General features: G+C 35.0%; 1 long non-coding RNA gene across 1 annotated transcript; it reads right to left on the bottom strand.

Annotated features, from left to right (window-relative positions):
• Positions 1-1,188: 1,188 nt before the first annotated feature.
• Positions 1,189-21,715, bottom strand: LOC123865216. The gene is made up of 3 exons (XR_006795940.1): positions 21,705-21,715; positions 19,129-19,132; positions 1,189-1,250 (listed from the first exon to the last, which is right to left on the bottom strand). It is a non-coding gene; the product is annotated as an uncharacterized LOC123865216 (long non-coding RNA).
• Positions 21,716-24,496: the final 2,781 nt, after the last annotated feature.

Genomic DNA, 24,496 nt, shown 5'->3' with positions numbered 1-24,496 from the left:
TTGTCGGGAGATTCAGGGAGAGTTAAAAAATGTGGGCACTCAATTTTTTTTACTTGGAAACCCAAGTAAAATAAAAAATAAGTAGTGTCAAAACAAACGTTTTGACACGACTTATTTGTAAAATTACACGTTTAAATTAGGCTGGCGTCTTTCCGATTGTATTTATATCGCTGGTACTGAATTTTTAAACTATTTTAAAAATAGTTCCTAATCCTTTTCTCCAAGAATTCCGTTAGTTAGATTTTTAGACCTGTAAAAATAGTTTAGAACTAGACATGTTCAACCCAATTAAAAAGCTCAAAATAACTAGTACTTACCTAGTTATGTTTGACGTCGGTTTTTTGAAAATAGTTTTTATTTGAGTACTGACATAACACGCATACGAAGTTGCGTATTTTTTATTATTATTCAGATACAAGTTAGCCCTTGACTGCAATCTCACTTGGTGGCAAGTGTATAGCTAGTTAGTTAACTAATATTTTAGTGGTCAAGTGATTCCTATTAAGTAATTAAAGCATTAAAAGGGTTAATACAAAAATATTGTCAATCTTAGATAAAGTATGCCACGTCTTACAAAGCTTACAATCATAGATACATTTATTTTATCAATCTGTTGTACATTTTATGCTTATCTAGATAAATGTTTTCTCAAGAGAAATTTATTTTGCTAGGTACCTACTTACTAATTATGTATATTGTGTAGTACATAAATAACCTCGATTCAACAGAGATTAGTCAGATTAACGAACTGAGTAAAATGTTTGAGGTTCATTATTGGTTTGATCCTTAGTTTATCCCAAATCAAGATACCTCAGTTGTAGCCCCTATCCTGTACCTTTGATCCGATATTCAAATATTACAGGAGATAATTTCCCGAAATAAGATTTTTATCAGTAGAATTTTCAATAACGTTTAATTCCTACTATGAATCAAATCTTGATCTATTAAGGGAGCTTTTATGCCTTGGATTGGATATTTTAGAATAATAAACGAGAAACTTGACTAACTGACACATTGTGAGAAATATTCTTACGATTTTGTTCTTCCCACAGGATTTCTCTACGTAGTCTCTCTCTAAACTAAATTTAGATTATTTATCTGTATCTTTTTCTTTTAAATATTGCTAAAAGGGACGGAACATGAATTTTATATTTAAAAACTCTAACTTTTAGTGCACGCTCTTTGCACGCTACAAAAAACAATAGGTTTGCAAATGGCAGCTAAAATCACGAGGTTTTACAGCTCTAAATCTGTCAAACTGGGTTTGTCCTTTTCATATTAAGAGGGCTCTCTCCGTCACTCGTTTCATACAATCGTAGTTCGAATTTCATTTGAATATTAAGCAACCAAAGTCCATGAAATTTTGCAGACATATTCTAGAAACTAATATCTATTGTCTGTGGTTTTCCCGATTTCTGTTAAAATATTCGGTTTCTAAGTTACGCGGTCTTAAAAATTTTCATACAAATCTTTGAGCCCCTGTAATTTTAAAACTACATATTTTTAGAAAAATCTAAAACACCACAGACACAGATATTAGTTTCTAGAGTATGTCTGCAAAATTTCATGGACCTTGGTTGCTTAATATTCAAATGAAATTGGAACTACGATTGTATGAAACGAGTGACGGAGTGAGCCCTGTTAAGAAGAGTATACGAATATTCTATATCTGTGTTTTGTATTAGTAGCATTATTTGCATATTACAATCGCAATTAGAGTAGGTATTATGTTGAACTGTAACTTGAACTTTCGACAGATAAGGACTGAGTACCTACCAACTAAGTAAGTAGCGTAATAAAAGTCAGGATAAAACAAACTTCAAGTACCTATTTAATTCTTACGACTATATCGCAAAAAAACTAATAAAATATGATTTACCGGCTAGACTAATTAGTGGGTAAGTTCTTTAACAGGGCTCTCTCCGTCACTCGTTTCATACAATCGTAGTTCCAATTTCATTTGAATATTAAGCAACCAAAGTCCATGAAATTTTGCAGACATATTCTAGAAACTAATATCTGTGTCTGTGGTGTTTTAGATTTTTCTAAAAATATGTAGTTTTAAAATTACAGGGGCTCAAAGATTTGTATGTAAATTTTTAAGACCGCGTAACTTTGAAACCGAATATTTTAACAGAAATCTGGAAAACCACAGACATAGATATTAGTTTCTAGAATATGTCTGCAAAATTTCATGGACTTTGGTTGCTTAATATTCAAATGAAATTGGAACTACGTTTGTATGAAACGAGTGACGGAGAGAGCCCTCTTAATAAAGTTAATCGGTAAATTGTAAAATTGGAAATCTTTTTAGCCGTTTGCTAACTATAGTTCTGTAATAATTTATATTCGTGTTAGGAAGACACTTGCAACTCGACTTTTCCTTTGAGTTAGTGAGGAAGTATAATATAATAAGTTGAGCTGGACTTAAAACTAGTAAGCTGGTAATAGATGGCACACTCTTAGGACTGATATCCATTTAAGCGAAGCGATCAAGATGTATCCAGCAGGTCAACGTAAAAAGTTATCACGTCATCTATCAATACTCTGATTGGTCTGCCAAACACATTTCCACCCATCTCCGCTTTGGTGGATGCCGGTCCTTATGAAGTTTTTAAGTTTCTTACCTAAGCAAAATATTACTTTTGTCAAGACCCTCTTAAAAAATCCGCATAACGTTTGAAGTTGTTCACATTATGCCGGTCCGGGCGTTTGGAGTGACGAATCGTACGAGCAAAATGCCGAGCTCAGTTTTTTCCTGGACCTGGCTAAATATGAACCCATATAAATTATTCAGCTATTAGCGAAAGCAACCGGTCCGGCTTAGCAGGAACGTGGCCTTATATGAACGTTTTTCAAGCTAAAACACGAGAATAGGTTACACCTATAATAGCCAGAAGTACCTACAGGAAGGGTATGTCTATAAAATAGTAAGTCTCACAACGTCGAAAAACTCGCTCGTCGTCTTTCTCATTAAGTCACTCTATAATCAAGATACCACTTAGTTCTTTCTCGGGAGTTCGCAATGGCATAATTTATAGTTCGGATTACTGTTCCATTACTTCCATTCCTTGTAGGTTACTATGAGTATCTAGGTATACAGAGCTACAAAAAGCTCATGTTTTTCACGATTTTATAGTTGGAATTGCCTTACTTAATTTACTTTATTACAAAATTCTTGCACCCCTAGGTTCTATCTATAGCTCTTATTAAAAAAATGTATTTGCTATGTTAAATGACTAATTCCCCCTTTTCCCCTCCCACTAAGCGTCAAGCTTGTGCTAGGAGTATAGTGCATCGGACGGGGTTTGAACCGCTGATCTTTCGATTTTCAGTGCCTTTAACCGTTGAGCTATTGAGGCTCATAATCTCTTATAGTTTTTTGTGGGTGGCTTTCCAGTGTATACTTCCTTGTAGGTCGCAAAGCAAGTAGTCCAGTCTGAATCACTCCTAAAGACTGAAATATACACAAGCCCGGCTGAGATCTGTATTTTGCTCAGAATAAACATGTAGGGGGCGATTCTAAAATCGAAGGTATTTTGAATATTAATTTACTGTGGTAATACGCAGTCATACGCCTTGAAGAATCCGAGTTTTCACAGATTTGCTTACCTACCTTTTAAATTATCCAAGTAAAACTAGATTGATAATCCCATGTGCTTATTCAACTCATCATCCTCATCAATTGATGGAGGTCCACTGCTGGACATAGATCTCTCGTAGGGACTGCCACACGCCAGGTCTTGCGCCGCCTGAATCCAGCGGCTCTCTGCGACTCTTCCAACTCTTTCAACTCAAGAAAAAAAAGAAAAAGACCTTCCATTTAAAACACCACAGCGCTCACCAATGCGCTAGAAAAGTTGCCTAGAAGTCGCGTTGGATTTTGTAGTCACGCGTCGTCGTCGCACGTTGTGTGTGTCCTAGTCTTTAGTCTAGCTAGGTATATTCCTAATTTTCTAGCCACTACGCTGACGTCCTCGTCTAAAATGGCGTCACGTAGAACATTCACAGAGCCGGGCTTAGGAAATAGGAACAGTAATCCCTTACTTCTGACCCTACAGAATTTATTTGGAGGTCTGAGAAATTCCCTCTCAAGGACGTGCCTAGAATTCGTATTGAACACCGAATAGTTCATCAGGCGGTGTCAGAAATTAGCAAAATAGCTTTGTAAAGTAGTCACCTTTTATTTTGATTCATTTTTATGAATCGCAAATGCAATATTTAAAAAAATAAAATCGGTCAGGTGCGAGTCGGATTCACACATACCATCATAAAAGAAAAAAACACTTTTTTTCATGGTGGCCAATTTGAATTTTTTATTGAACGGACGGACGGACGGACGGACGAACAACGGAGGCTTAGTAATAGGGTCTCCTTGGCACACTTCGGATACGGAACCTTGAAAATTATTTTTGAGTTTAAATTCACCTAGTTAAGCATCTTCCTATACCAAAAAATGTGACAAAACGAGCTCAATTTGTTCAATAATTCTACTGCACTGTCGTAGCGCACCTTCCTACAATTAATTACCTATATTCATAATACATTTATTATAAAGCTCCATTAATTAATTATTATTATCAAGGCAGTCTGTACACAATATGGGAACAAATTTACAGTGCTCAGAAATGTTGTCTAATTTATATGTAAATGTATGCAAATTCGAAGATAAAGCCTTTGAGAGGAATAATAATAATAATGCCTGAAAAAGTTTTGGCGAATAACATGATGGGGATAATCTGAGGATTAATTTTAACTGGTTGGGCGCCTTTTAAATTTTGAGCTTTATACATCAATAATGAAAATAGATTATTTAAAATATAGTACGGATTGGTCAAACAGGTTTTTCTCAAATAGATAAATAATTAAGGTGGATGAGAAGGTTCTGTCCGCGAAATTCAAATTTAATTTGGTTTTTCGCTATTCGTTAACTAATACAACAACGTAGGCTTGTGGCATTTTAATTGCGACCATGGCAGTATCTTCCTCACAGGTTTATATAAAAATCTTTACTTGAAAGGGTACAGTTTAAAAAATTAGCTCTAGTGTCGACTAATTCTCACAAATTAGTCGATACTAGAGCTAATTTCTCATGAAACATGATTATGAAGCAGGTATGGGTGAGTATTAAGCTTCATTCGCACGAGCGTTAAAAAAGCGTTGCGTTAAAACCCGGCGTTGCGATGAAAATACAAAGTGAAATGAAAATCGTTGACGTGTGAACAGATACTTGGGAATGCATTTGTTCGATTTGAACGCTTTTTTAACGGACGTTAAAAAAGCTCTCGTGATGCCTTAAAGTGTGTTTCCAAGTTAACTTTATAGTATATCTAAAAGATGCAATAGGGACATCTGTATCACCTACGATAGCTTTCAACAAACGAAAAGAAATCGGTGGCCCGAGGGATTCCAAATCAGGACAAGCTACTCCATTATGCATAGATGTGTAAAACGTAGACGTACCTTATATCTTGGGAGGATTATTCTGTTTCTACGTCTCGACTTACGGCCAAACAACGAAATCGTATGTAACAATAAAAAGTTAAAAACACAATGCGTAGAACACAGTAGTTTAACGTAGAAATATACAGGTATATTTATTTGTACTTAGTAGTTTGTGTTTTGTACGTCAGTTATAATTAGATTTTTCTTATTTTTACCAAATAGATTTTTTTTTCTGTTCTGTGCAACGTGTAAATATACAAATATAATGCATATATTATTAATTATGGTATACCTACCGTGTATATCTAAACATAAATAAAAACATGGAATCAATTGCAGCACGAAAGAAAGTAGAATTTGAATGCCCCAATTTTGACTGTAAACGGTTCACTAGAAAATAAAGATGCAGCTTGAGCCGATTTTCACTGGAAAAACGGCGGTAAGAATTGACTACATTAAAATTAATGTTGATATTTTAGACTGCATAACTATGAATACTATATCTTAGTATGAACGCAAGCTATAATAAAATTCAGCTGAGTAGTATAAATTATTACCAAGAATGAATACATCCTACATCCATGGCATTATTATTAACAGAATAGGGCTGTGGCTGATGCGTTGCAGGTGAAGATAGTTGATAAGTTTTATTTTCACGCTGTTTAAGGACGTGTGTGTCAAAGTCAGTGTTTATAAATCAACGTTCAATGTTTATGCAATTTTGGACTTTTCATTTTTTTTTTAATTGAAAAAATTCTAGAAACTTTCCTACCTATTCAACATGACGTCATGACAAAGAAAAGTAATCTACTACCTCCTAACCGACCTAGCTATAGTTTTCGGCCATAATATTATTTCGAAAGGATTATTTCTATCTATTTCTAGTTAATTGTAGGTTATCTAATTATCTCTATCTAGTTCTAGTGCATATCTACACTGTGGAAAATTCTAAGAGTTCTAAGACGGCACAAACTTGAGCTTCTATTTGAAAATACGTTCCTAAGTCGTACTCAAGTTAGGCATTTTCAACAATACAATGTTTAAGAAGCGCTTTGTCAGTCGTCTTCAATGCCTCTTCAGGCTATGTATAAAAATCACAGATATAATGTTATGGATTTGCTAGAATAGTAACCTATTATAGAATTTAAAATAGTAAATTGGCAGTCCGTGGGAAATGGGAGCTGCTGACCGAAGTGAAAAGTTAAAAACTATGAAACAGCATGTGGTTTTTTTGATTTTCAAAAATAAGTGTAGTTAGTATAAACATTTAAATTTCACGATTTGTATAGTAAAACTATTAACATTAGTTTTACATCTATCGGCCCAGCCTTGACCCATACCAAAATCGCCCAACGGCCAACGCGCCTAACGAAGTTTTCACTTCAATAAACAAGACTTATTAATAAACACTATCTTCCATATCTGTCATATTGGATATGCTATCAGTAATTTTCATGACGGTTGGAGCCAAGGATTTATTTGAATAAGGGGTTTGAAATCTTTCATTCAATGAAATTGAACTGGAAATTGACCTTGTTCAACTCCCGAAGTCAATAATTGCTGGCTACGGCCTTGCCACATTTACAAGAATAACATGTCTGGACAAATAAAATACAAATTCAAATTCAAAATATTTTTATTCAATTAGACTTTTACAAGTTCTTTTGAATCGTCAAAAGCATCTACCACTGGTTCGGAATGCCTTTCCTACCGAGAAGAACCAGCAAGAAACTCGGCGGTTGCTCTTTTCAAAGATTTGATATACAAAATTATGCCATGTATAAAAGCAATTGAAGTCCTACGCATTGCTGGAGCGAATTGCAGGTCAGATCCACGCTTTTTTATCATTTACATAATCTTCGATAGTATAATATGCTTTTCTCAGGAGCATAATAAATAACTTGAAAACACATTTTTTCAGACAGTCTTTTTATTGTCATATCTAGATTCTCAATTCTATATCGAGTACTATCAATCCACTGCACGGCGGAATACAATGAACCACTTCGGTGCTGGTGAAGTCAATTCAACTGCATTACCGTTCGAACAAAGTACGTGTAGGTATCTCGATGTCATCTCTTTTCCAATAGGTAGATTGATATTTTTTAATATAAAACCTTAGCTATAGGTACTCGTATTTAGGTCTAACACACGTGACACATCCGCAGAGTGGAGTGGAGCTGAGGCGCAGTGACTTGTTTGGTACATTCAATGTGTTTTTTTAACTGGGATAGTGCAGGGAAATCCAAAAGCACAGGAGATATAGGAAAACTGTCTTAAAAACCTTTAGGTATTTTTGTGAAAACAATTTTGGCATAGTCAACTTTAATTATAATTAAATATAATTATTATTATCTCTAGTACCTATTGCCCAGAAAAATAAATGAAATTAACTAAATACTACTTAAATTTCAGGTAGGTACCTCAATAATAATAAATAATTAATTAAATATGGAACACATAATTACTATGTATTTACTCATTATAATTATTTAATATTAATCTATTGCTAAAATAATTTCTAGATTCGGTACATTTTATTAGATTCGAGAGGAGATACGTTTATTTGGGTTAAGTTTGCAAGACGTTGCTATAGTCAAAGAGTCATTATGTTTTAATTATTGGTTCGTTATAAAAAGTACTACGACAGATGACTTATGAGGATGACAACATACCACGACCGATACGTAGAGTACGTTATCTTTCGTCGTCACTTCAACCGATGTACGCTCACTGGTCGACTCTTGACTGTTTTAGGGTTTCCACACGCTTTAGACTTGTGCCGTTTGTACTCAACGGTACCCGCAGTATGAGATTTTACTTCTCACCAATTTTGATAGTGCTCGAGAGTCGAAACAAAATAATGTCAAAGTAAAAATGATGTAAAGATTCTTGATTTAATGTCAAAAATTGTAGCGCTGGCTTAGTTAGCGCTGGCTGTAAATATTTATGTACATACTTGAGCATTAAAACAAGGCACTTAAGGGCCAAGTGTTTTGACTCTCAAATACTATGAACGATGCTGAGAACTAAAATCTTATACTGAGGGTATGGATCCCTGCGACTCACTATAATATCGTCACTTTAAGAGGAATGAAAGATAATTACATTACAGTGTCTGATTGATAACCGGAAATGGGAACGAACAGACGAACGAGCGAACGAACATTTATTTATTTTTTGTCCTAAGTTACAAACATAATATAGGTAGGAACCGGTCGTTTGCCGTTATTTTGGTGACAGCGGTTTTAGCTCTTAGACTATGTCTACTAGATAGTAATTATAATACATATCACGTAGGGAGCTTGAGATACAGCGTATTGAATTTTGGTCACGTAAAATCTGTATTTTCTTTTTTATTTTGGATGCTGTAGACTTGAATTTTATTTCAGATGAAATATTGCATTCTTTTCTAATTAATAAGCAAACAATAAATAATATAGTTAACAATTTTTAGGAGTTAATTCGGGTTTTTATACACATGCAAAGAAAGTTTGTTTAATAGGGAATATTAAAAAATCCAACATTACTTTGTATATCTAAATCGTTTCAATTCATTTTAACCAATTTCCATATCGTTTTCACTCTGAATAAATTGAATACCTAAAAAAGTTACTGATTTCGATCAAAACTAAAATAAAGCGTTCATAATAATTACTAACACTCTCGTTTTATCTGATTTACCTGACGCTTTGACTACGCCGATATCAAAAGTATTGCAATTTGCAATCAAAATTAATACGTACCTAGCTGATAGAGAGGCAGACCTCATGGCTTGGGCATTAAAAAAGCGCTTTTAGCAATCGTGAGTGATACACTTACATTATTAGGGTTCCGTATCTCAAAAGGAAATAAGGGACCTTTATACGATCACTACGTTGCCTGTCTGTCTTCTGTATCTGTCTATCGTATGTGAAGAAACTTATAGGGTACTTCCCGTAGACCTAGAATCATGAAATATGACGGGTAGGTAGGTCTTATCGAACACCGTGAATTTGTGGTTACATCACACAAAATCCCTCTGCCCGTTACTAATACGTATTTATGTAATGTGTATGTAAGTTTATTTATTTTCATGTAGGTATATAAGTACGATAATTGTACCTATTGATTTTTTGGCTTTTTATGTATTTATTTATTCTTTATTCTTTATTTATTTGCATTCTGAATGTCTTACATCATAATAACATACATAAAACATGGCATAAAACATGTACATGGGTGTGAGAGTAAAAGATATAGTAAAAAAGTAATGACATATTGTACGGATAAAGTTCATCACTATCCATACCACGCTTAACCGCGGCGTGATACGCGATGTTACATCAATTACCGCACCGCTCTAGTTAATTGAACCGCAAATACACGCTCATGTTAAGGTACGTCCACACTAATGGGCAAACGTTGCCCAATGTTGCCCAAGCGCTTGAATATCTTCTTCTCGCGTCGGTTCCTTTGCTTTGGGGATTGTGGTTGCCTCGAGAAATCACCTTTTCATCTGTTGCAGGCTTTACGGAAGTTATTGCAGAAGGATGTGTCGACCGCTTTTCTCATCTAGTCAGACCAATGCTCAGCTTCGTCCGCCAGGTGTCTTTTCTCTGATAGCTTCCATACCATACCATACCATACCACAACCATGAGTTTCCCGATGCTACTCTCGTTTTTCCTGAGAATGTGACCGAAATAGTCAAGCATTCGCCGAACACAGATGTTGATCTTATGTTCCCCTCCAAGAAATCTCCCACCAGATTTTACTAGAGTATAAAAAGTATTAAGTTACTTTTGGTCTCGGTCAAGATAAAAGCACTTGATGCCTTTCTACAATTTACACTCATGTATTTGCCGTCCAATCAAATAAGAGATTGAATGACTTTGGCCCTGAGCATGTTACGAGCCATAAGTCCCTGATTTGATAAGTTCAATATTTTAATCCATCCCTAACTACATGATATGGTACACTCGGAAAAATAATTCGCTTGGCAGAGCATACTAATGCGCGCGTATGTATAATACACAAAGATACGACCCGATGCTATCCGATAATAGATACACTCACACTTACTACACTCACTCACACTTCTAGATAACCTTACCAGTCGTATAGGGTTGCAAATTTCACATTCGTCAACATAGTTCTGATGGCCGAGTGGTAATAGTGTTGAAGTTCTTAAATATGGCGTGAGTTCTAATCCTAGTGGGGGATTGCTTTTTTATTTTTGCAATTATTTATTTTGTCTTCTTTATACAGTCAAAATTATCATACTTTCAAACAATATAATTATAAGCAAGAAAAAACAAAAATAATAACACTTTTCTATTTTAGAAGTTATTTATTTGTCTTTTGTGCAGTTCATAAATTATTATAATAAGCAAGAAATAAATAAGACGCTTGTCAAAAAATTAACACATCAAGTTAACAGAAGGTATACAAAAGAGGAAAAAAAATTGACATACTTTATCTACTCCTATTACTCCTATAGTAATTTAAAACCAATATCGATGTGAAGTATGCTAAAAGTCGGTCAAGTATGAACGTAATGTTTTATTTACGTTTTGGGTTACTTTTAGGTTTGTGAGATGAATCAACATGTTAATTACTTAGTTAGAAATCAAAATCAATTATAACTTCTAACTGCAATAACAATAACATCACTCACAAATAGAATTAAATTAATTACCTATACTTTATTTAATAATGTATAAAGGTAGGCCACCCTCGTAAGCTATTACTTTTTGTAATCGACTCGTCATGTTAGTAACCATATTCCAGCAAGTCTATGCTGCCCCGCAGAGACTCCCAGGTTGAAGTTAACACTTTATTCAAAGTATAATATATCGTTTACCTGTTGTTCTATTATTATAGTATTTTACGTCCATCCTTGTCCGACTCAAAAGATTTTTCATTATTAAAAATAACAACGTAATTACATCAGTCAAAGTTTATATATTTCATTGCAAAATGAAAGTCTATGGTCCTGGTGCAAACCATTCGTAATATTTTCTTCGTAATGTATTCCGGCCGCACGCAAATGCTTCCGCACAGTTTGTAGAACTACATTGTGCTTGGTCGCTGTCAACCAAATTTTTAAAAAGGAATCCACGCTATGCATTGCAACGATTTCTTGGTGGTGATGTGACTCCATCTTATAAGCTGATGGTTTGGGCCCAGGTCAACAATTGTCTACATGCCCCGTTTTTCCGTAGTGACAGACCCACAAGCGCACGGTATTCATCTGTAAATGATTATATCCTGGATTAATACATAGGTTACTTTTTATCCCGGAAAATTAATGAGTTCCACGGGATTTTTAATAACCTATATACACGGGAATGAAGTCGCGGGCATCAACTAGTATTTAGTATATTGGTTACATTGTTATATTATAATGCGTCTGATTAAAAGTATTAAATGGACTAAAAACATTACGCTAACATTTAGAAAATACTAAATGCACATAAGTAAAACCATAAACATAATTTCAATACGAGTAGGTTATATTTGTTTACTTACCGATATCATCGATTTCGGTTATCGAAATATTCCGCTCAAATAACAATCTCTGCTTTTTAAACAAAGATAAATAAATGTTCCATGGTGGTGAGAAGTTCAGTAGTTATTCAGTGTGAAAAATAACACAATACACCATAAATGAATTCACTACAAGGATCTATTAATCCGCGTGCTCAAGTTCTATTTGACAATAATTTATAAAATAGGTAGGGTAGATTTAAAAAATGGGACATCAACTTGATATTGCCATTCTGTAATCTATAGGTATACCTACACCGCATAATTTATCGTTTTGTGGGTTCGAAACATTTCAGTGATGAATAGACCTTAACTGACTTGTTTTAAAGCTTAAATTCGTCCACATATCTACAGCCAGCACTGCAAGTGAAAACTGCTAATTAAAGTCGTGAATTTTAGACGTTATCTCAAGGTGGTTTAAGGCCATTTTACTCTGACATAATTGTGCTTCGACGATCGGATTCTATCAGCGTGGGTAAGCGGCAATACTACCTAGTGCCTGCTGTGGGGAAATCAGCGAAATATGTAATTTGTAATTATTGCACGTAGGTATGGTGAAAAGAGACCGACAATTCATTAAAGAGAGATAGGTGTAAAATAATAAGTAAACGAGTTATGCACACACATAATGCTTCGTTGTGTTGCCTGCTTACCGATTTGTTTTGCTTTGTGTACGTTCACTCTCAGGCTAAACGTCGGTCAGCATCAGCGTAAAAACATTAAAGACTTGTGGCCTTGGTTAAATCAAAATCCCTTAGTGCACTACACTCATGCATTTGCCGACCAATCAAAGGAGATATTGACCGATGTCGACCCTTGTGAACGAGCTGTAAGTTGCTGATCTGATGAGGTCAATCCCACCTCTAGTACAAGTTCGCACAATTTTGTTTCGAAATAGTTTTTCTAATGAGAATGATATAAATATCGAAATACTATTTTTCAATAAATCAAAATAGCCGTCATTTTCAATAAATAATAATTGTTTACAAATCCTACCAGTATGTATACCATATGCATGTTTATACTTTATTACACCACAAATTACAGGTTACAAAAAAGAAAACTTAAAATATAGGTGCAAAAAAACGGTCTATCGCTAAATAGCGATATCTTCCAGACAATCTTAACGCTAGGGAGAAAACGAACAATGCACAGTGGGAGGTGGTGTATATAATAAACCTAAATACTAATAGCTAAATAAACCTGTGGTGTTATTGTGATCAAATAAATTGAAGAAAAAAAATTAAGTTAATTAAGTGAAAAAAATTGCACTTACAACTTTACGTGCATTCATACATCTACGTTTTCAGGAGGAACTCTTTAGAAATTTTCAAGGCGAAAGCTTTTGAGATCTGCTACATCGTATTTGATCCCAAAGTAGGTTTGTGATCAATTTATTTAGAGAAAATTCTTCGCTTGAATGAAACGCAGGCCGAATGGCTTTTGTTCCAATTACTTAATTTGGGAACTCAATTACCCTTGTATTAAGCTCGTTTATTGCTTTGCGAAAACTTATTTACCTATAGCCAACTTTATTTATTACAACAGCTATAACAGAGATAGTTATTTAAAGAGCAAGCTATTGTAGCTACCTATGTATTTATGGGGCAAAATTAATTGCTCTAATAATAAACTGCATCTAGGTAATATTTTTGTAGCCGCTTTAGTGGGTATACCTGCATAATTAATGCACAATACACTGTACACATACTAGAAAAATATTAAAGCCTCGATAGCTCAACGGTTGGGGAGCGGACTGAATTCCGGTGGTTCAAACCCCACCCGTTGCACTATTGTCGTACCCACTCCTGGCACAAGCTTTACGCTTAATTGGAGGGGAAAGGGGAGTATTAGTCATGATTAGCATTACTAATATTCTTTAAATATTAAAAAAAAATAAGCCCTAAATTGAGAACCCTGTTCTAATATTTTATATAGAGTCGATATTATAAAGACACTAAGAAGTATACATTTTAAGACCGGAATGTTGTAATATGCTTCCAATGAAAGCAAGATTTCCTATGTCTAGGCATACCCAAGATTCTTGGTTTTATTATAAACTTAATTTGACGTGTATAGGCGGAGATGCGTTGTTTCGAGCTTTATTAAATTTCTATCACGTACGCAACTGAATTGCGGCTTCCTCTCGATTATTTCTGAGGCTCCAACATGTGGCTCTGTCTAGAGGTACGATAGACAAATAATGCAATTTTTTTCCGGCATTGCTGCTGGAAAGTTGAAGCTTCGAGATGTTCATTCAGAATTGAAATATGGAGTTATCTATGGGGCAATGATAAACGTGACGACCACGTTTATCCTTGCAGGTTATCACACAACTTGTCTAATCGTGAAAAAAACGTGGGGACTTCGTTCGCGTAAATTAGGGGTTTTCTAAGGATCAAATTTTATTTTATTTAAGCAAAAGATTCTTTAAGCAAAATCTAAAGTTTCTAGAACCAGGCGGTTCAGTTTCTCCTTTTATTTATAACGTACAGATTTTAAAAACGATAGATCGAGACGGCTAAAAAACAACGCGAGACTTGTAAGGTGAATGGTTTATGTGAATTTATGTTCATGTATTATACTAGGTACGTGTTTAAAAGTTACCCGGATTGTAATTGGTAGGAAATACAGATCGCGGAAGAGTATTCCAAACCTTAGCCATGCATAATAATATGAGGAATGATGAGGCAAAAATGCGCCAAAAATACGCCTAATCTGAAAACGCCCTTAAATATGGGGAAGTAAATATGAGCGGTATAACGAAGCATATATTTGATTAGGCTTAATCGCTGATTGTAGCCCTCAGACTAATTTATGGTTATCTTATTTATATACATTTGTAAAAGAAAACCTCACAGCCATTCAACGAAGAATGGCGAGCCATGCTCGGTGTATCCTTACTTGATCAAATTAGGATTATGGAGATCATAGAAGAAACTGAGTAACCAACACAGCTCAACGAGTCACAAAGTTCATGTATAGTGTAGTGTGAAGTTAACTAACTATATTAACGAGAATTCTGTCGCTACACCGAGCTTTCAGCCATTTTGAAAGCAGATTACTCTGTATAACATGCAATGGTCGCCATAAATGATAGTCATATTATGAGGTATGTATATTATGTGAAAGATTTTATTAAAATAACAAGTGTGAATTAAAAATTTATAACACCCCCGACAAGTGAAGGTTACAGTAACTAGAAAAGAGCTGATAACTTTCAAACGGCTGAACCGATATACTTGGATTATAGCTAAGAACACTCTCGATCAAGCCACCTTTAAAACAAAAAAAAACTAAATTAAAATCGGTTCATTAGTTCAGGAGCTACGATGCCACGGACAGATACACAGATACACACGTCAAACATATAACACCCCTCTTTTTGGGTCGGGGGTTAAAAAGGCTTGTATTTTTAAACGCTTATCAGAAATGTACCTACCTACTTAGGTACTTATTTTACTACTTACCAAAAATTCCAAATCCCTATCTAAGTGGATAAATGCTCACCCGTTTTTAAATTGTGTTATAACTTATAATGCAATATAATTTTTTAAATAAAATAAATGTGAATAAATTTCCAAGATTTTGTACACAAGGTTGCACCTAATTATTTGTTCCTATTCCACTTTGTTTCATTTATCAATAAGACAAATGTTCCGTTTGAAAGAAGAAATTAGTTTTTGAAGCTTGAATTTACATTTACATTATAAAACAATTATTCATCATGTCTTTATATCGCGTCTTCCGTTTCCGTTGCAAGAGAGCAATAAAAAACCGGCCATGTGCGAGTCAGACTCGCGCACTGAGGGTTCCATACTCGGGTATTTTTTAAATAAAAAAAAAAAAAACTACTTACTAGATCTCGTTCAAACCAATTTTCCGTGGAAGTTTGCATAATGTACATCATATTTTTTTTTTATTTTATCATTATCTTATTTTAGAAGTTACAGGGGGGGGGGGGGATTCATTTTACCAGTTTGGACGTGTCTCTCGTGCAAACTATATTATAGTTTAGAAAAAAATCATATTAGAAACTTCAATATCATTTTTGAAGAGCTATCAATTATTGCAAAATGATTCTCGCGCCTCTATTTAACTGTATGGGTCAATTACTGTTATCTCAAAAGTACGGTTCACCTTTAAAATAATAACTAAAATTATACTTCAGACTTGCTATTTGACACATAAAGTTAAAATGGCGTGTGAGAGCTCAATTTTTACGCATTATATATTAATTGAGAAATGTAAGTGATGGCGTAGGTAACAATATTATATTAGAGTAAATGGATAACGACTTTTTTCCATATCTTTACCTATTGCATAATTAGGCATATTTTAATTTCATCATAGTAACTAAGTACAAAATCCATGTCTCTATGTTGATAAATTGAACTGGAATCTCATATAGAACTTCTGAAATTTTCGATAAAATTTCTTGAATATCGTAGCGCAATATGCATTGCAGCCTCAAAGAGTGTAGGAGTAACACGGTAACCTTGATGGGCATGATATTGGCAAAATGGAATTTGTGGTTTCACCGATCTATCTACCGCTGAGCCCACACATACTATAAAGTACGGTGAGTGAATGCTTTTGACGCGTTATAACCATTAATCAAGGGAAAGCTGGTGAAAATTAAATTTAATATTGTTGCGTACGTGCGAGCTAATCCTATCGCGCGTTCGATCGTGTTCAAGGAATTCCATAAGCCTTGGATAAGTTATTTAAGTAGCTAGTAGCTATATTTATGTATAAAAGTATTATTAAAAAATATAACATAATTTTTTTAACTTAGTTATATGATTTTAACGTAAAGAAACACATTAGAAAAATCACCTATCAGTATTAAAATATACCTACAAAGTAAATGCTTAAAAATATTAAGTACTAATACAAAGTACACTAGGTACCTACTAATATTAGGTAAATAATGAATATTTCCATGGGTAAATGTCGCTCGAAATATTATTGCTTCGAGTTTCGTTCGTAGCACGTTCCCGGATGAAAACATGGCGCGCGATATAAGTTTGTCGAAATACAGCTAAAGGAAGGTAAATAAGAGCCTGTTGGTATGCAGGTCCTAGATTACCACTAACTACTAAAGTTTGAAACTGCTGCGAAGGCTAGGAAAAGTTTATATTAAAGGCGGGAGTTAAAGTAACTTCCGATATCAGTTACTGCTGAAACATGACGCAGAAAAACGAAAAATAAAGTTTTCTAAAGAGAAAACTGAAGTGCATTCTTGCGTATAGAATCTGAGTTTATTCTACCCATATTTACCTATTATACCTACTATAGTGATAATATTTAAATAGGACTGATCGGAATATTTTGTGGAGTTTTACGTATCTACCTATTCTATTCTTTTAAAAGTTTACGTAGATTTTAAGTAAATGTTTAGTTCAATGAATGTCATCATCAACTCATCCCCGGCTCACTACTGAGTACGGGTCTCCTTTTAGAATGAGAAAGGTTTGGCCATAGTCTACCACACTGACCAAGTGGGGACTAGCAGACTCAACACAAGGTGTTGTGAAAACATTATGGAGAACTCTCAGGCAAGTAGGTCAATATTATGTGACACATTGTGATTTCATAATCAGGACTTTACGTAGATAAACAAAATAGAAATACAAACCTTCACCTGAGCGAAACCGTAAAATAAGTTTAGAGCTTATAGTAAAATACCCTAGAGCGTATCTAAGAGAAGTGTCCCCAGATTTATCGAGTCTTTATTGCTTTAAAGTTTTAATTCTTCCTCTCGAGCGTGTGAAGATTTTCAATGATTTTTAGTGTGCAAAGACCAATGAAAATCTTCTCATTTCAATTCCATAGTAAGAGAGGCAAAATCTCTAATAATATATTTGTTTCTACTGGGTATTTTTCGTTTTGATCTACCTAGAGTAAGACAGTTTTTATAAGCATGTCTACGGATCCCTTCTGGAACCCTTATTATGCACTTGATAAATTTTTCATTTCTCTCAGGCTTGAATTATTTAAACGCTTAATATTGGTTGCATAAATCTCGCGTATACTATATACCTACTGTACAAAGACACTGAAATGTGCTGACAACACTGATTAGTGATGATCTCCACGTAGTTAATACGCGACCGACGCGCAACGCACCGACGTACGCTGCTGACATCGGCACGAGAGGAATTTGGGTGTAACTCTGAGTACTTTTCAACTCAAGCTTTTAAAAAAATCTAATTAAACTATATAAACCTCAATAGGTATAACATTTTCAATCATCAGTCTGGATTAATTGAAACTTTCACAAGTAGGTACGTACTGGGGTCTCCTTTGTAATTGTATTAATTTGCCTCAACTTTCAAAATTTTAAGTACCATTAAGGTGGCTATGGAGGGTTTTCTATTTTAATATTCATATTACCTTTTGATGCTTTTAAGCGGTTTTGGTGAATGACAGCTCACGGAAGGTTGAAACATCTGCTTGAAGTAGATCATACTCAAATCATGAACTCGAGGAATCAAGAAAACTTTGGGCTGAATCTGAATTTGTAGGTATACTTAGTATCTGAATTGGTACCTAATGCTTAGTGCCTACGATGTAGGTACTTACACGTAAAGGGATAGTTAGGTTTCCTTTTTAGGGTTCCGTACTTCAAAAGGAAAAACGGAACCCAAATAGGATCACTTTGTTGTCTGTCTGTCTGTCCGTCCGTCAGGCCGTGCGTCCGTCGGTCCGTCAAGTTTCGTGCTACACAGCAGCAGCTTGTTCGCTTTTTGAAGATAAATAAAGATGAAAGACTCATTTTTAATATTTAAACTACGATTAAAGTTAACTCGAGCACGAACTAATTTTACGGCGCACCGCGGCTGAGAGATGTTAAAATTTGTATTTCAGAGTATTTTATTACGGTGGCTGGTTTTCCGTAAATTGGACGGAATGGGAGGGCTGACATAAATCATGTTTGTGGGACAGGAACCGTTGCAATATATAGAAGAAAGGATTTTATATTTTAGTTATTTTCTATTCATAGGATGAAAGTTGATTTTGACACTTACAAAATTGAGCTAGTGATAAGATAAAATGAAAAACATATATGTAGTTCACAAGTGGTACAAGTGAAACCTTCAGAAAACTAAACTTCGATAGTTAATTTTACTACTTAGAGTCTTAGGTACTAAACTACGAAATAATACGAAACACCGCGAAACACTTTATACTATTCATATTTTGTCTCATTCTCACGCAAGCTAAATCCTGTAGATTTACTTATGTCTTTCTCTTTTTAATGTCGGTTTTTCCTTTCATCCAGTTTCAAATTACAATGGTACTTCACAAGTCTTCACTTCAAAAATAATAGAGATTCGACCGTCAATACGCCTTAAGCTTATTACTTGAGACCTACCCCAAAATACCAGACCTTGGGGACGCAGTTAGAATATGATACTACAGGGCTTAGATTTATCCTGATCAGCGAGATAAGTTACGCAGGACTTCGTCCTAAATTTTCTTCCACGATCCACAAAATAAGATTAAAAGTCCAACTAAATTAAATTCTTGAGACGATACGCTCTCCCTTGACTAGTCTAAAAATATATTACTCAAGATTAGATATCTTACAAAGGGTTTTACCAAAACACAGTGATAAAATACCTACTAAAGAAAATACCAAAAAATATATGTAACTGTTTACGAACTGAGTAAATTGGTGGTCTTAATTTGATGGCATCGTCAGAAGAAGATGAGTGGAAATCGTCTTTTACGTGAACAAAGGTTCTTGAAGAAATTTCTACTCCGTACGGCTTTGTACTGCTGTGTCCATCAAGTAACTCTCTGTGACTCGTTGAAGGTCCACCTTGTAAACGGTTTACTAACACACTCACCATTCCAGCATATTGAGAACATGATTGAGACCCCAACGTCCTTGTATAAAATGTAAATAATAAAACCAGCCTTTTTATCGAATCCACTAAAATCATCAGAGAATTTTCTTACCTCACATAAATATTAAATACATTTTACTGGTAATTATAAGTAAATGAAAAGTAATTAAGACGCTTTTGCTTAAAATATAAACCAGTTACCAAACATCTTTGGTAATCTTTCACAAGAAAGATTTTTATTTAAAAAGGTTTGTTGTTTCATTCAGTAAAAATTTCAATTTTCTACGATGAACATTTTTCTGTTTTTCTACAAGGCCCAAAATGTAACTTGAAAAAATTCCACGTTTCTACCTCTTTAATTGAATGTCTATTTCAATTCTATAATATTCGTTTTAGCGTTTGCCTGAGTAACAAGTAGTTCTAGAAAGTAGACATATCTTATTTTCTTTCTCATAATTTTTTTAGAAAAATTTGTTACAGAAATATAGTACTTGTTACATTACCTATTTCTAATTCTATTTACTATTTCTATTTCTATTTACTTAATGTTAGATGGTCTGCAATCAAGGATTCCCAAGGGAAAATAGTAAAACCAGCGCCATACGTCGCAAAGATAGGGCACGAGATTTTGTGTGAAAAGTTTTTAGAACCACGACGTGAACCAATTTAATATGTGTGGGGTCGCTTAATTTAATATGTACTTAGGTACATGTTTAGGGTCGCCCGTCTATTACCTCAACGACTATAGGTATTTCAAACAATGTGCCCGCACCGAAAAGGGTACATATTATAGTGTTGGAAGACCTCCCCACTAGATGGACTGACGACATCAGGAGTAGCTGGCTTCAGGTGGTGCTAAACGTGGTGTGTGGAAGACACTACAAGACCTAGATCTAGGTCCAACAGTGGACGTTTATGATGATGATGACGATGTACATGTATGGCACCGGCTTAAAACAAAACAACGAAAACAGAGAGCGCCAAAATGTAATTTAGAAAAGGAGCAGCCATTACTTTAATGGTGTAAAACAAAATAAAAGGTATTGAGCCCGTAACTTCTCGAGTTCCATATTATTTTTTATGAAGTTTGGAAATATTTTTCGGCGTTAAAAAGCACCCAATGGCGGACAAAAGTTTTAATTGCACTTCACATTAATGCCTATCCGCGATAGAAGTTTAAAAATACACGGGAATTTATTTAGCCCTTGACTGTGAGCTCACCTGATGGTAATTGATGAAGCAGACAGAAGCGGGCTAATTTGGAAGGGGTATGGCAGTTTGATTAAACCCATACCCCTGATCGGTTTCTACACGGTATCGTGCCGGAACGCTAAATCGCTTGGCGGGCACGGCTTTGCCGTTAAGGTTAGCTAGCCACGGCCGAAACCTTCCATCAGAACAGACCACAGACCTTGCCTCTGCCGGGAATCAAACCCGGGACCTCCCACTCATAAGACCACAACGCTCATCACTGCGCCAGGTTGTCAAAGTTTAGTAAATAGGTAACTATGCAAATAGGCAACCTTACCACAAACTAGATACTTTATGAACAAACGGAACTAACTAAGAACGTTTTTGCCAAAGGACAATAGGGTCTTGGATTGTACTAATATGATATGATATGATAATGATGTGATGTTTTGTATAGTGGTAGTTTATGGGGCTAGAATTCCAGCCTCTCGCGGCTCAATAAATATAAGTACCTAGTAACCTACTTAATATGTGATGACGTAATGATTACCAAGTAATGTGGCGAATACCCGCCCGTGTGGTGTCAATTATAACGGATTTTGTAGAGATGAAGCTATAACGTGACATTTTATTTATTACGGCGCTCAGTTTTGCCGAGGTTTTTATATTACAGTAATCACTTTAGAGTGTCGCCTTCCGTTAAGGCTTGGGCAAACACAAAGCGAATTATATTTAAGAGGTTGGGGTTATGGAATGTCTAGATGATACCCGCGACTTCATCCGAGTCGATATTAATTTTTGTTGTAGTTGTAGTTTGTTTTTGCGTGAAACTGTAACAAACACACTACACAAACATAAAAACTTTCGCTTTTTTAATATTTGTGTAATAGTTTGATGTGATCAGGATATTCTAAATCTAGTAACTTAGCTTACTACGTACAACAACAGCTGTAAAATATATTATACAACTAAACTAAACCCAAACCAGCTAGTGACCACTCCCGTTGATGGTAGAATGGAGAAAGGTATTAATGTATATATGGTCCCTATAGGCTATGTTGGATTCGATGTTATTATTAGATATCAAGTATCATTTGAATCCTGGGAATGATGTATGCAGGTAAATGTGGGGCAAGATGTCACACTGCACGCGCACGTACGTGTATACGATGAAAACACATATCGCAGTAGTAGGTGCACCACGTATAGACATTGTATCATAAGCAGATCCTTGTATCATAAGCATTTATAATTGCTCTAAGCCACACGGGACTCAACGAGATCGCGTGACTGTTCCGTCGCGTTGTGTGTGTTTCAGGCCTTAATTTATTTACGAGGAAGCGCTCGTGAGATGTACCAATAGCATTATTTCTAAATACATTGTTGATGAAATATTTTGAAGGATTAATTTTCTAAAATCCAAAACAATAACCATGTAATATTTTCGACAAAGGTAGGTACGATAATAATTCAAGGATTTCATTAAATAAATTAAATTAGGTAAACAAACAAAATTCTCTAGTGGGCTGTTTACGGAACATAAGAACGGAAGCGTTTAAGTAAAGCGAAATTATCACCCTGCCCAATCGATACGTCCGGTTCTGCCCAAAATGATTATACCTAGGTACCTTTAATCTAGGTATACTACTATCTATGAAAAGATAAACTGACTGACATATACGTACAGTAAGAGTACCTGCAGCTTAACCACTGGGTCTAGAAACTTGAGTTTACATGTAGATTTTACTCTATAAAACTAAGTGTCCATTACCAGTAAAACTTGCAGGAGTTAGCTGTCATTATCCTGTCAGTGGCAATTTCTACGTGGTTTAGCTAACTTGCAGAAACCCACTGCACGAGACGTACAAGTCACCGGGTGCTCTATAAGCGTAAAAATTGCTAGTGGACATAACATTTTTTTGTGTAGAAATTCCACCTGAACAAAGTCGGGGTAGGTCAGCTAGTCAAACTCAATTTCAGTACAATGAAGTTCTATTTTATACCTCAAATAACTTCAAAATTGAAAATTTTCAATGATCAATCCGGTCTCGGATAGCACAAAATTGATACTTGATAATTTACCGCTACAATCCCAAGAAATACAAAATACCACGCTAGGAATAACAGTTAACGAGAAATAGAAATAACTTTTACGAAATTGAAAATAAATCCTTTCATCTGTGCTAAAGAACTTGTCGGTTTAGTTTGTCTTCATAAATGTTTTAAATAGAATGGAGAGAAATATTTCTTTCAAATGAAACACAGCAATAAAATCACAATTTGAAAAATATATAATACATATCTCTATACTATGTCATGAATCGATTGTCAGACAGTCCTCAGTCCTTCTGCTCCATCTTTGATCGATATCGGTCAATCAGTGATAAGTTAGGGCTGATTTAGCATTTGATGATGAATGCCTTTCCGAAATTCACGTGAGGAAAGTCGAGCTGGTTTACTAAAAAAGATCTATAGAACTAGAGCGTAATAATTATACTTTGGCTTTAGAGATAAAATGCAATTAAAGGATATAATATTATGTTTCTGAACTGTAGTCTCGTATTAACATAATCAAAAAATCAAAGAACGCCCTCTAGATCTCAACAGATCTCAGCCAATGCGATCGGCCAATGCATTCGGTAAACATGTAGGTACCCTTAGGTACCCTACCTACGCCCTAGGTACCCTAAGTAGGCCATAGGAGACCCGGAAACCAGACCCTTAGGCTGCGTGTTTCCGGGTCTGATAGGGCGCTTCAATTCCTGAAAGAAACATTCAAATTGTTCCCACTTAAGCGGCTGCACATGATCTTTAAACTAATTAAATCCACGCGAAGTTGCAAGAAAAAGTTGGTCACCAATAAATTAACTGTGTATTTTTATAAATTAACTTTTAAAAATATTTGAATTTCGAACATTGGAAACATTTATTAGGATGGTAAGTCAAAGGAAAATATCTAGAAAAACTTTTGAAAGTTACGTGAGCATTGCGGGACGCGAATCAATTTATTTAATGCAGCTGAAAGGTTTCTTGAAGACTGTAGTACTATCTTCTGGTAAAAGAGAGAGCTGGCTGGCATCTTCCAGCTGGAATTAAAAGTTTTAAGACTCAATAAATCAAGTGACAATTCTCTCAGACACACTCTCGGGGGTTTAACGAGCGCTGAGCGTATTTTGCGGTCTGGTACAGACGGAGATTTACGCTTTTGTTCTATCAATATACTGACGATGTTTGAACTGAATTCGATGAATCTTACATTTCAATATTCATTCAATATGAATACAGGTTTGTATTGGAATGCTGCATTTCAATTTTGCTTCAGTAATATAAGAAGTTAATGCTTCAGTGTATAATTATCTGAATGGTGATACTAATGAATTTACTTTGCTGTAGACGATGTTCCTTTAATTTTGAATCTTAATTTTAAAAGAATGAAAAATAAATATTTACAAACACTGCTCTAACGGAATTT

Source organism: Maniola jurtina, chromosome 5, assembly GCF_905333055.1.
Source record: "Maniola jurtina chromosome 5, ilManJurt1.1, whole genome shotgun sequence".
NCBI classification, from domain to species: domain Eukaryota; kingdom Metazoa; phylum Arthropoda; class Insecta; order Lepidoptera; family Nymphalidae; genus Maniola; species Maniola jurtina.
The sequence above is the reverse complement of the archived record's forward strand: the minus strand, read 5'-3'. Positions and strand labels throughout refer to the sequence as shown.